Source organism: Populus euphratica, unplaced genomic scaffold (genome assembly GCF_000495115.2).
Source record: "Populus euphratica unplaced genomic scaffold, PopEup_1.0 scaffold11.1, whole genome shotgun sequence".
Classification (NCBI taxonomy): Eukaryota; Viridiplantae; Streptophyta; class Magnoliopsida; order Malpighiales; family Salicaceae; genus Populus; species Populus euphratica.
In genome coordinates this window covers 860,226-872,690 of record NW_011499878.1, presented here as the reverse complement: position 1 = coordinate 872,690, position 12,465 = coordinate 860,226, and the positions used below count along the sequence as shown (strand labels likewise).

The 12,465-nt window shown below is 36.5% G+C and overlaps 1 pseudogene; it reads left to right on the top strand.

Moving 5' to 3' along the window:
* Window positions 1–7,523: 7,523 nt before the first annotated feature.
* Window positions 7,524–8,752, top strand: LOC105128781 (eukaryotic translation initiation factor 1A-like; annotated as a pseudogene).
* The last annotated feature ends 3,713 nt before the right edge of the window (window positions 8,753–12,465 follow it).

Genomic DNA, 12,465 nt, shown 5'->3' with positions numbered 1-12,465 from the left:
TGTTTGTTCACTTTTTTGGTGGTGTACTTATGAAGGGTGAAACAGTAAATATAGATAAAGGGAGACTTTTGTGCTTTTGCTTTCCTCTGTACCACGCAGTGTGCGCACTACGTGTTCTGGTTGCTGTTTGGTATTTTATGAAAAATTGATTTGAAAAAAAATATTTTAAAAGTTTTAAAAATTGTTTTAATATATTGATATTAAAAAAATAAAAAATATATTATTTTAATATATTTTTAAATAAAATATATTTTAAAAAGAAATTACCGTCATATTTCCAAATATAACATAATCTACTTTTCTATTTTCCTTGACTTTATGGAAAGAAAAGTGTTCAAAAAATCTCCAATTAAAAAAATAATTTTATTGATGCAAGAGATGACAAAATGCAGGGATTGTAATTTGTAATGAGATGTTTAAAAAGAAAATGAAGGGAGAAGAAAAGAAAAGAAAAGGCAACAAAGGTGGTTTTTTATGCTGTTTTATTATTTTTTATTTAAGGGTGAATTACATAAATATTTGTTTTTATAGTTGTAAAATTAGATATATGGATAACTTGGAATAAGTTTTGGGTTATGGATTTTGTAGAGTTAATTTTATTTTTATTTTAGAAAAACTAAAATAATATTTTTTTAAAGTATCTAAATGATATTTTTTATAAAAAAAATAATTTATTAATTAATTAATTGAGTATTGATATTTAACTATGTCATATTAACGAGTCAAATTTTTTTTTAGAACTAATTAAATTTTTTTTGCTTTTTTTTTTAACCCAAGTTCAAACTCTGTCAATATCCTTGTTAACCCACGTGCATCTGTCAAGGTTTTGCAGCTATGCTTGCTTGAAGAAACAATGGCAAGACAATCGATGAGATCTCATCTCCTTCAAACATCAAATAATTGATTAATTCAGCTAATGATGAAGTGAACGTCATCTAAACTTTGAAATCATGCCCCATCATTTCCTTTTCTTTTTCACGAAGCCGTTATTTCCTTTTAAATTTGGAATTATGATGTCATTTTCGAAACTAATATTTTTTCATGAGAAAAGAAAAAGAAAAAGAGAGAAAAAGGCTACAATCTAAGGAAATACCAGTCGTAAACATTTTCATAGAGTACATAGTCAAAACAAAAAAAAAAAAACAAATTATGGGTCAAACCCATCTCTTATTTCCTGAAATTACTTGACTTTCTTGTTCATGATGTAAGATATAATCTTGTTTATTATAATGGGCTGGACTTGATCTACATAGAAGGACAGCCCACTAAAAAAATGGTCAAACCCATCTCTTATTAATTGCTAGTTACAATTAATGGGCTTTTCCCTGTCTTAAATGGCTAAACCCAGCTTCATGGCCCAATAAGATTCTAAGGCCTTGGCCCATACAAATCACATATCAAGTGGCTCAAATTTCAATTCTAGGTAATTTTATTTTCCAGAATTTAACTCCAGACCTCCCTTTACTAGTTCCGATCGCTTGCTCTCTGTAAACGTAGAAAGAGATCCTATTCCCCGAGGCTCCTTGCTATCGCTTGAAACTTCCTTACTTCTCTCATAAGAAAGGGTGACCATCTTTAAAGCCACAGCTTCAGGATTGGAGAAGGCAGAGACCGTCAAAGAGAAGAACTTCTTTCTTTCTTACCAAGAAGATCCAACTTCCCCACTCTCATCTGCCAAGAGAAGAATCTTCCTAGCCATTGTGTCTGGAGAAACCTCCCAATGATGATCAACCAGCGAGTTGTGAAGCCCACACTCAATAGAACGAATACTGGATATATAACCAATCCCATTTGTGGAAATAACCCGTGCCATGCTTGGCATGCCCAGAGCTTATCGAGATTAGATCTCGGCTCTCTTGGAAAACCATGGGGTTCGAGCTCCATCCTGTGTACTTTCTATTCTTATTAGGCAAATATCTCTGAAATCATGTTGGCAAATATTCTGTTGCCTTATTCTGTCATATCTTCTAATATCATGCTTAGCTGTAAACATGTAATCAGTTGTTAATTAAGGCATACATTTAGGTAACTATGTTTGGAAGTTGCACGAAAATAGTACTTCTCCATGTATATATGTACTGGTTTTCTGAATCAATAGACGCAACCTTCAAATCCAAATTCTTTCTTCTCATGGTATCAGAGCTATATCTAGTTTAATAAAATATCCTTACCATTTTTCTGCAATGGCCAGCAAAGATGGTGAAACAGCTACCTTGAGGAAAACTATCTCCCCTTATGACATAACTTCCAATGACAACCCTGGAAGTCTGTTGACACAAGTTCAACTGAAGGGAGAAAATTACGATGAATGGGCTCGTGCTCTCAAGACTGCATTGAGAGCAAGGAAAAAGTTTGGCTTTGTGGACGGATCTATTAAGCGTCCAGATGAGGAATCACCGGACCTTGAAGACTGGTGGACCAACAACTCTTTACTGGTGTCCTGGATAATGAACACCATTGAACCATCATTGAGATCAACTATGTCACATATGGAGGTGGCACAAGATCTTTGGGAAGACATAAAAGAGTGATTTTCCATGGTGAATGGACCACGCATACAACAACTAAGGGCTGAGCTTGCTGAATGCAAACAGAGAGGATTGACAATTGTTGCTTACTTTGGAAAGCTTAAGAAATTATGGGAAGAATTGGCAAACTTTGAACAAATGCCAATGTGCAAGTGCGGCTTGTGTACCTGCAACCTTGGAGCGGCCTTAGAAAAGAAGCGTGAGGAAGAGAAAGCTCATCAGTTCCTCATGGGACTTGATGAAATAGTCTATGGGACTGTAAGATCAAATTTGTTGGCCCAGGACCCATTGCCAAATCTGAACAGACTTTACTCAACACTGGTTCAGGAAGAACGTGTCAGAATCATATCTCGTGGAAAGGAAGAGCGCGGCGAGGTGATGAGTTTTGCAGTGCAAGCAGAGTTCAAATCACGCAACGAAAATGAAGGAAAGGACAAAAATGTGGTATGCAACCATTGTAATCGTACAGGACATGAACCTGATAGCTGTTTTCAGCTAATTGGCTATCCGGACTGGTGGGGAGATCGTGCTCGTGGGACTGGAAGAGGAAATGGACGTGGAAAGGGAGGACAGCGAGGCATGACTCCTGTTGGCAGAGGACGTGGAGGACTGGTCAAGGCCAATGCAACTCAAGTCTCCACACCAGGAAGAAGCACAAACACTGCAGTCTCATATACTGATAGAAGCGATACCAATGGCCTTAGTGATGAACAATGGCAGACATTACTGAACATTCTAAACAATACCAAGATAGGGGCAACTGAGAAACTCACTGGTAAGTGCTCCTCCATACAATGGATTATCGACACGGGTGCTTCTCATCATATGACAGGAAGGCTAGATTGCTTATCCCATGTCCGAGACATGATAGAATGTCCTGTTGGGCTTCCAAACGGGCAACAAACAGCTGCTACAAAAGAAGGAACAGTGGTGCTGAGTGACAAGTTGAAATTAGCAAATGTTTTATATGTGCCAAGTTTGCAGTGCAATCTCATTTCGGTATCTCAGTTGATTGATGAATCTAATTGTATGGTTCAGTTCACTAATAAATTTTGTGCTATACAGGACCACACTTCGAGGATGGTGATTGGTGCGGGTGAGCTACGAGAGGGGCTTTACTACTTGCGAGGAAGGGCAACTGTGGCAACAGTACAAACTGGCAATGAGAAATCCGTCAATTTGTGGCACAAGCGGCTGGGACATCCATCATCTAAGGTTCTGGAGTTGGTTCCAAATATTGGTGCTGGTAAAATTAGTAGCTAAGTAATCAAGTTTGTGATGTTTGTCTTAGAGCAAAACAAACAAGGGATAAATTCCCTGCTAGTGATAATAAAATTTCAGAAAGTTTTCAGTTAATTCACTGTGATTTGTGGGGACCCTATCGAACCACTTCATTTTGTGGTGCAAGATATTTTTTAACCATTGTTGATGATTATTCGTGAGCAACGTGGATATACTTGCTGCTTGACAAGAAAGAAGTCTCAGTGAATTTGTGCAATTTTATCGCTTTGGTGGAACGTCAATTTAACAAACAAGTGAAAACTGTGCGAAGTGACAATGGTACTGAATTCACCTGCCTTGGCACTTATTTTCGGAAGCATGGTATTATGCATGAAACTTCTTGTGCAAGAACTCCACAACAAAACGGACGGGTGGAACGCAAGCATAGACATATACTTAATGTGGCTCGTGCCCTGCGATTCCAAGCAAATCTCCCCATCGAATTTTGGGGGGAATGCATTTTGACTGCTGGATATGTGATAAATCGGACTCCATCACTCATTCTGCATGGGAAAACACCATATGAAGTCTTATATGGTAAGACGCCTCAACTCGGACATATGCGTGTGTTTGGATGTTTATGTTATGTTCATAACCAAGGACATAAAGGAGATAAATTTGCTAGCCGTAGCCGCAAATGTGTTTTCATGGGTTATCCTTATGGCAAGAAGGGGTGGCGAGTTTATGACCTTGAATTAAGAGTATTTTTAATTTCAAGAGATGTTGTGTTTTGTGAGGACAAATTTCCTTATCTCACTGATGGCCAGCAAAGCCCACTTTCTACGCATGTTGATTCTACCTCGGGTCCTATGATAGATTGGGTTAATATGGATGACAATGAGGGACCAAACAATGCTCCGCATAGTCACATGCATGAAAATCTTGTTCCTCACATTGGACAAGAGATCAGTAGGGAAAATGGGACAGACGATAATCTGGAAGGCAATACATCAACACTCGAGTCCTCAACTGTCTTTCCCTCTGACACAACAGTAGTTCATGACAGCAGCCATGAGACTACACATGATAAGGGGGGTTCCAGTATTGTTGTAAATGAGGAATATTTCGGTCGAGGACAGCGCACCAAGATACCTTCCACTCGTCTACAAGATTTTGTGACACACACCATTTGTACGTTAAGCCCCTCGAAGAGTTCATCTTGCTCATCACAATCCTCAGGTACACCATACCCTATAGCTCATTATGTGAACTGTGATAACTTTTCTGCCCAATATAGACATTTCTTGGCAGCTATCACTGCAGGAACTGAACCTCAAACATTTGCTGAGGCCGTGAAAGATGAACGGTGGAGACAAGCCATGAAACATGAAATACATGCTTTGGAACATAATGGCACTTGGACTATGGAACCTCTTCCTCCTGGTAAGAAAGCTATCAGATGCAAATGGGTTTATCGAATTAAGTATAATTCTGATGGCTCCATTGAGAGATTCAAAGCAAGACTTGTGATCTTGGGAAATAATCAAGTTGAAGGGCTTGATTACAATGAAACGTTTGCTCCTGTCGCTAAAATGGTCACTGTCCGTACCTTTCTTGCTGTTGCTGCTGCCAAAAGCTGGGAACTTCACCAAATGGATGTTCACAATGCTTTCTTGCATTGTGATCTTGAAGAAGAGGTGTACATGAAGATGCCCCCCGGCTTCCGATCTCCTACTTTAAACCAAGTATGTCATCTTCAAAAGTCCCTATATGGTTTGAGACAAGCTCCTATATGTTGGTTTGCAAAATTGGCTGGTGCTTTGAAACAATATGGGTTCCAGCAATCTCATTCCGATTATTCTTTGTTTACTCTGCACAAAGGTACACTACAGCTCCATGTACTGGTTTATGTTGATGATTTAATTATCTCAGGAAATAATAGTGCTGCCATTCACACCTTCAAACATTACTTAAGCACCTGCTTCCTTATGAAGGATCTTGGTTCTTTGAAATATTTTTTGGGCATTGAAATTGTCCGGAACTCTACTGGTCTTTTCCTTTGTCAAAGGAAATATGCTCTTGACATCATTTCTGAAGTTGGCATGCTAGGCGTTAAACCTGTTGCTTTTCCTCTAGATCAAAATCATCATCTTCCATTGGCTGATGGACCACCTCTTTCAGACCCAAACCACTATCGTCGCTTAGTGGGACGTTTAATTTATTTATCTGTTACAAGACCGGAGCTTTCTTATTGTGTGCATATGCTTGCACAATTCATGCAACATCCACGTCAGGAACATTGGGAGGCAGCTCTTCGTATTGTCCGGTACCTGAAAGGTAATCCAGGCCAAGGAATTTTGCTCCATGCTGACTGTGATCTGCAGCTCTATGCTTGGTGTGACTCTGATTGGGCAAGTTGCCCTTTAACTAGACGCTCCATTACAGGTTGGTTTGTATTTCTTGGTAATTCACCTATCTCTTGGAAAACCAAGAAACAACACATTGTATCTCGCTCTTCAGCTGAAGCTGAGTATCGATCCATGGCTACCACCACTTGCGAACTAATATGGCTAAAAGCTTTGCTTCAGTCTCTCAGAGTTGCTCATTCACGTCCTATGAAACTTTATTGTGATAATCAAGCAGCTCTTCACATTGCTGCTAATCCAGTTTTTCATGAGCGTACAAAATATATCGAAATTGATTGTCATTTTATCCGTAATGCAATTCTCAGAGGCAACATCACTACCAAGTACGTGCCCACTCATGCTCAACTGGCGGATATCTTCACCAAGGCATTGGGCAAGAAGCAGTTTGAATACTTTCTCCGCAAGTTGGGCATTCGAAATCCGTATGCTCCAACTTGAGGGAGGGTATTAGGCAAATATCTCTGAAATCATGTTGGCAAATATTCTGTTGCCTTATTCTGTCATATCTTCTAATGAGTTGTTAATTAAGGCATACATTTAGGTAACTATGTTTGGAAGTTGCACGAAAATAGTACTTCTCCATGTATATATGTACTGGTTTTCTGAATCAATAGACGCAACCTTCAAATCCAAATTCTTTCTTCTCAATTCTATTCCTAACCCTTCCTTCTTGCTTAGCTTCGCAGGAATGCTTTCTTGCTTCCCCAGGTTGAGTCACTGAGAAACTTTCTTTCCTGGGCGCAGGGCTTTAGCTAGCGACTCCTATCATCTCTTTGGCTTTTAAGATCTCTTATCTACGTTCAAAGAAAAGAGATTTCTATAGTCAACAACGAACTAGGCATAAAACTTTTGTGTAAGGATAGCCCATTCTGCATTCCGGTGTGTAGCAAGCAGTGAAGTCGGCTTTCCTTCTCTGACCTTTTCTACTTGTGAACGCCAGGGAGAAAGTGTCTGTTAATTTGCCATGAAGTTTAATTTGTTTTTTCATTTGATTTTAAAAATTAATTTTAAAAAATTAAAAAAAATATATTATTTTAATTTATTTCTAAATAAAAAATATTTTTTTTAAAGAGATAGCCATCTCTGCACTCCCAGAACACTGAAGATACAATGCAGCACCGTGAGGCGAGTTAAGTCATTAATGCACAACGAAGATACCAATCATTGGAGATTGAATTCCTTCTATGGTTCCACGTGAGAAACCAGTACACATATAACCTACATGTAGAATTGGACTCTGAGCTAGAGGCCTTCCGACTTTCTTTAAGGTGACGCCACTCACTTCGAGTGGGGCCAACTTTAAAATGTACTATTTGCCCATTTTTTCTCCAATGTGCAAGTTTCTAAATAAATATTTTTGCTGAGAAAGAGAGTCAAGGTCAAGAAGAAGCTAAGAAAAAATCCACTGATTGATTTCTTTTTCTCTGTATCAGCTTCTTCGCTCCTCTTCACCTTAGCACCACAGCTCAGGTACGTATCTTCTTTTATCTCCCTTTCTATTTTTCTTATTGCATCCGATCTCATTCAACTAACCCACAAGCGATTTTAGTTCTTTTAATTCCTGCTCATTTCCCACTACGTAACACGCTCTTGAATTTAGATTCTTGTTCTTGATTTCCAATTTTTAATTTTTTGCTTTTTTTGTTATTTTCCCGATCTGCCCTTGATTCTGTTTTTCGATTGCTGTTTAGTTTTCTTTATTTCATTTTTTCTAGGTCCAATGTTCTTGCCTGGTCCAGTTTTTATTGTGTGTTTTAATAATTTATATAAAAAAATCATTTTAAAATAAAGTAAGAGATAGGTTTTCAATTTATAAAAATATTTTTTTCCTTGCAAATTATCAGATAACTGATTGCGTTTTGTTATTGGAATGTGGGGAATAGAATCAGAAACCATGCCGAAGAACAAGGGAAAGGGAGGAAAGAATAGGAAGAGAGGAAAGAACGAAGCTGTTGTCGAGAAGCGGGAGCTTATTTTTAAGGAAGAAGGACAGGAGTATGCCCAAGTGCTTCGCATGCTCGGAAATGGTCGTTGCGACGCTGTGTTTTGATGGGACCAAACGTCTTTGCCATATTCGAGGGAAGATGCACAAGAAGGTCTGGATTGATGCTGGTGATATAATTCTCGTTGGTCTCCGCGACTATCAGGATGACAAGGCTGACGTTATATTGAAGTATTGGACCTATGAAGCTAGGCTTCTGAAGGCCTATGGTGAGCTCCCTGCGAATACACGTATCAATGTAGGTATTGCTGGAGGTTTTGATGAGGAAGACGATGATGATGCTGCTGCTGGTAATGATGATGATTATATTGAGTTTATGAATGCCGGAACAAGCAGTGCGAATATAAACTTTATTTGAGACGTTAAACTTGCTATAATGCCATTTAGTATCACTTTTAATATTTCTCACGTGTCCTCTTACAATCCTGTGCTGTTTGTGTGGATGCTGGTCTATATATAGAGTGCGATGTTGTGTTTGGCATGTTTTAATTGGCTTTTGTATGGATAGGCAAGCTACCCTGTTTGTATCACATTTGGTAACATTTGCATAATGGGTGCAAAATGTGATTGTGTAATTAGGCTGCCAGTCAGCTGCCTTGGTTTTTTTGTTCGGATTATGTGTCTGAATAACAGTACTAACTTGTTGCTAGTGTTCTGGTTGTATTTACTCTTCCAAGCCTTTTGTTTGTCGGTGCTTTTGCTATGTTGTTTATCCTCGAGGGAACCGGAAAGGAAAGCATGCTCTGGGAATATTGCATATTTGATGACACGAGCTTCTAGCAGACAGCTATTGGTTTTTTAAATTATTATTTATATTATAAATATTATCACGCATCCGGACACCAGATATTATGGTGGCTAATTAAAAATTAATTTCTTGATTGAAAAAAAAAGATATTTAGTATTTTATTTTTTAAAAAATATAATTTTATTCAAGAAGTCCCCACCTAATATTATGGTTATTAAAAATCCTAACTGATTAACAAAAATTCTATGGTACGAAATTTGTTATGTAAAAAAAAAAAATATTATCACCTCTTAAATATATTACATGAAATTGGGTTGTTGGTTTTTTTTTTAAATTGCTAAAGATTTATTTTTATTTTATTTTTATATTAATGAATATTAGGCAATCCACAAAGTACAGTATTCTTGACTATATCACCGATGAATAAATTCATAAAATTTTAAATTAAAAGAAATGAAAAAAAAATTTATTATTTTCTTTTTATTTATATATTCCAGTCTTAAAACTTATATAAAAAAAAAAAAGTCGGTCACTAATCTAAACCTGACGCAGCTGGCCATTGTTGCATGCATGCGTGAACAATTCACGCATGCAAGCAACAGTAACATGCTAATTAATTTTAGCAAAACAGGGAAAGAAGGAGGACTTACCTGGCGTTGCTGTGACTGGAGGCGAAGTTGAGGGAGACGGGCTGGCACTGCTCATGGTTGAAGACTCGGTCTATGCTATTTGTTGTTGTTGCACTACAATGCTGGTATTGCTCCAAGTGCTAGGCTAAAAGGAAGACTGTTGCTGGACATGCGAGGCGCCGCAACGGATGCTGGTGGTTGCTGCTTTAGGAAAAGAGGAGAGGGCAGAAGGGTTCCCTATAGTGTTGCTGTTGCTGGCTTGGTTTACTCCCGGTTGCTGGAGTTATTGATGGCACTATAATGTTTGTTGGATGTTGGTCACAGTGTCTGTAGATGGTTGAGCTGCTGTTAATCTTAACGGTCTAGGAGGAGAAGGTTGTTGCTGGATCAGCCACTACAAATTGGGAAGATGTGGCCGAGGAGCACCCGCCGTCGCTACTTCAACAAAAAAAGAAAGACTGCAGTTCTCGGTTGGGTTGACAAAGGATATTCGTTCTTCTCCTATGCAAGTAACGGCTGAGAGGAATACGATCCAGCTTACATGGGTGATATCAGTCGACAGTCTCCTATCATTGCGGGACTGTGGGTAAAAAGAGGAGATGAAGGCGTCTCCTACAACAGGAGGAAAGCTTGTGTGGTGGCTTTTGGAGGTTGATTGGGATGAAGGCGTGAAGCCGATAGTGGTTCCAAGCCAAGGAGAAAAATGGTGATCTTGCTTTGTGTCTGTTCTTAAATGCGGGGAATTAAGAAGAGGAGGAAAGAAAATCGATAAAAGAAGGGGTGGCGGCACAGAGCAGAGAGTGGATTGCCAGCCCCCTTCTCGAGTTGTTCCTTTTTTTTTTAAGTTTTTTTTTAATGGCCTTCTCTTAGGGTTTTTTGTGTTTGTTCCCTTCTAGGATTTTTTTTTTTTCATATATTAAGATTTGTATTTATAATATAAGAGTTTTTTCCTGTGTAAGAAACAAAGTTTCAATTAAACTTATTCTTTATCTTAAAATTTGAATCTAATTAAAAAACAAATTTTAAAATTTGAAAGATGATAATTATCATTATCTTGAAAACAAAGATTAACTTAAAGATAAGGGTAGAATGACAAAACAATATTGTAGTTTCTAATTTTCATGCAAGCTAACAAATCATACTTTTTATCCAAATAAGCCTCTGATATTTTAATTTTACATTTTAAACCCTGTAAAATTAAATTAAAAAGTCAATGGACCAAAATTGAGTTATAACAAATATTATTATTTTTCATTAGAATTGATAAGAGTATAAATATTATTATCATCATTGATAAATTTTAAAAAAATTATTATTATTATGAAAAAAAACCACGTTGGGACATGTGGTGCTTTGGTTCCCTCCTGAGGGCGGACAGCCCAAGCACCACGTGGTGTTTGACCTGCTTTTTCTACGTTGCAGTCCAAGTGCTAGGTGACGTTTTGGCTTGGGCACTACCAGGCATGGCCCGAGAATAGCCTTAGGCCTAACATGGTAAGACTCAAAATAGCATTAGATGCTATCCGCAGGCAAACCAAGTAGCTCGTGGTGCTTGGGCAGCACAACACCACCTAGCATTTGATCTGCTTTCTCTATGATGCAGCCCAAGCACCATGTGGTGCTTGAGTTACTTATACTTTTTAGTATAATTATAAGTATTACTATTAAAAATATTATTATTAGTTTTTTTAATATTTATTTTAGTATAATTATTTTTTAGAGTATTAATAGTGAAAAAATTATTTTTTTTGTTGATATTATTTTTTTAGTATAATTAATATTAAAAAATATATTATATTTTTTTGGTATAATTGATAGTATTGGTGTTAAAAATATTATTATTTGTTTTCTTGATATTTTTTGTGTAATTAATAATATTAATCTCTAAAATATTATTATATTTGGTGTTATAAATAATATTATTTTTATAATAATTCATATTATTGCTACTAAAAATATTATTATTTGTATTAAAAATATTATTATTTTTATTAAAATTTATAACAGTATAAATATTATTATCATTATTAATAAATTTTAAAAGTTAGTTATCAATATAAAAAAAACCACATTGGGACATGTGGCGTTTAGGTTCCTCCTGAGGGCAGCCAACCCCAATGTCATGTGTCGTGTGGCCTGCTTCTTCTGCGCTGCAATCTAAACATTAGGTGGCGCTTTAGTCTATGCATAGCCTAAGGCTATCCTTGAACCTGGTAGGGCAAGACCTAAAATAACATTGGGTGCTAGTCGCGGGCAAACCAAGCACCACCTTTCGTTTAGTTTGCTTCCTCTCGGGTACAACACAAGCGTCATGTGGTGCTTGGTCTGCCTATACTTTTAATATAGTTACAAGTATCGGTATTAAAAATATTATTATTTGTTTTCTTAATATTTTTTTAGTATAATTAATTTTTAAAGTATTGATAGTAAAAATATTATTGTTTGTTTTGTTGATATTATTTTTTAATATAATTAATATTAAAAGAATTATTATATTTTTTCTTAATATACTTTTTTGATATAATTGATAGTATTGGTGTTAAAAATATTATTATGTTTTTAGTGTAATTAGTAGTGTTGATCTCAAAACTATTATTACTTGTTCTCTTAATGTTACTTTTTTATATAATTAGTAATATTAGTCTCTAAAATATTATTATATTTTGTGTTATAAATAATTTTTTTTATAATAATTCATATTATTGCTATTAAAAATATTATTATTTTCATTAAAATTTATAAGAGTGTAAATATTATTATCATCATTAATAGATTTTTTTTTTAAAAAAAACAACAATTACTATGAAAAAAACCATATTGGGACACGTGGCATTTGGTTCCCTCCTAAGGGCGAACAACTTAAATGCCACATAGTGCTTGACCTACTTCCTATGCACTGCAATATAAGTGA